The sequence below is a fragment of the Chiloscyllium plagiosum genome, chromosome 11 (assembly GCF_004010195.1).
Source record: "Chiloscyllium plagiosum isolate BGI_BamShark_2017 chromosome 11, ASM401019v2, whole genome shotgun sequence".
Taxonomy (NCBI): domain Eukaryota; kingdom Metazoa; phylum Chordata; class Chondrichthyes; order Orectolobiformes; family Hemiscylliidae; genus Chiloscyllium; species Chiloscyllium plagiosum.
Genome location: NC_057720.1, coordinates 11,970,615 through 11,972,449, shown reverse-complemented (window position 1 = coordinate 11,972,449; position 1,835 = coordinate 11,970,615).

Genomic DNA, 1,835 nt, shown 5'->3' with positions numbered 1-1,835 from the left:
CAATGGGGCACCTTCTGAGATGGGCACAGAATGTGCTAAAATACCCAGTTTGGTTGTCTCATTCTTCCAAGATATGATAACAATTAGAGTCATAGAGATGTACAGCATGGAAACAGACCCTTCGATCCAGCACGTCCATTCTTAAAACATTTGGCATTTGGTGTGTACTTATTCATTAGATTTACATCCTCTCATTTGGCATAATTTATATTATCAAGTAGCAGATCCTGAGCCACGCAATGATCAACTATTACAGTGCAACAATTCTTACATTTATATAACACCTCATTGTGTCAGAATAGCTGATATTTCACACTCTGGATTAGGTATGAGGTGAAGTGAGCATATTGAGTATGAAAACAGTGGTTGTTCTGTGCCAGCATTCTCTCAATAACAACAGGCTAGCCCGATGCGTGCATTATCCGTGATCTAGAAAAGGTGCCAGCAAACTCCTGCACAGCAAGATCCCACAGACATCAATTAAATAACGGTCAGAACGTTGATTAACATTGTCCAGGACAGTGGGCAAATTTCCCTGCTGTTCTATGAATAGCTTCCGTGAAGTCTCTGATCTCTGCTGGAGACACCAGGTGATGGTCCACATGACAGACTGCACCTCTGACATGACAGTACTCCCTCAGTACTCCACTGCCATACCGACCTGGCTAATTTTATCTTCCTGAGATAATGCTGTTAAGCAACTGTCTGGGATGGTGTACAATGGTGGCACATCAGACATTTCTGGTTAAACGATCATGGAAAATATAACTTGTATCAAGCAGTCAATACTAGAAAGGGTTAACTGTAATCGTCTAATAAGCTCCACCCATTAGGGTATAACGGGCATAGCCTGGGAGAAGCTATTCAGTTTTTAAGTACCAGTCAACAGCTCTATGTAGCTAAACAGCAATGAATACTGACTATTAAGTTTATCCTCAGGGCTGGCAAGAGACTATCACATAACTCGGATTCAATGCAACGTTCAATGAATTCACAGCTGATCTGATAATCCTCAAATCTACTACAATGCCTTAACTCTTGATTCTCTTGCTGATTAAACTTTGTCTTGAAGATACTTAACAACCCAGCCTCTGTGACCCTCTGTGGAAAGAATCCTACAGATTTAGTAGCCACTGAGAGAGGAAAGTTTTCAGCTCTGTGTTCTTAATCTGAGATGGTGTCCCCAGGTTTGAGACTCCGTCATGAGGGGAAACGACCTCTGTCCTGTCAAACCCCCTCAGAATCTGACAAGATTCAACAAGGTTGCCTCCCATTCTTCTAATTATTATTATTCTTGGTTCACTAGGCTGATACTTGGGATAAAAAGACTATTCTGGTTTGACTTTTTAAATTCAGACACGGGATGAGAGTGTCACTAGGGCAGCATTTAGTGCCCATCCCTAATTGCTCAGAGGGCAGTTAAGAGTCAACCACATTGCTGTGGGTCTGGAGTCACATATAGGCCAGACCAGGTAAGGATGGCAGGTTGTGAATCAGAGTCTTTAGACTCTTAATTCCAGACTTAAAAAATTATTAGATTCACTTTCCACCATCTGCCATGGCAGGATTTGAACGTGGGTCCCCAGAATATCACCTGAGTCTCTGGATTTACAGTCAAAGAGTGTGGTGCTGGAAAAGCACAGCAAGTCAGGCAGCATCTGAGGAGCAGGAGAATCAATGACTCTGATCTCCAGTCCTCACTTTCTCCTCTCTGGCTTAACAGTCCAGCAAATAATTCCACTGGGCCATTGCCTCCTAACTCTGAGATGATGTCGACTGGTCTGAAGTACACCTGTATTCACTGGAGTTTGGAAGAATGCGAGGGCTGGGGGAGT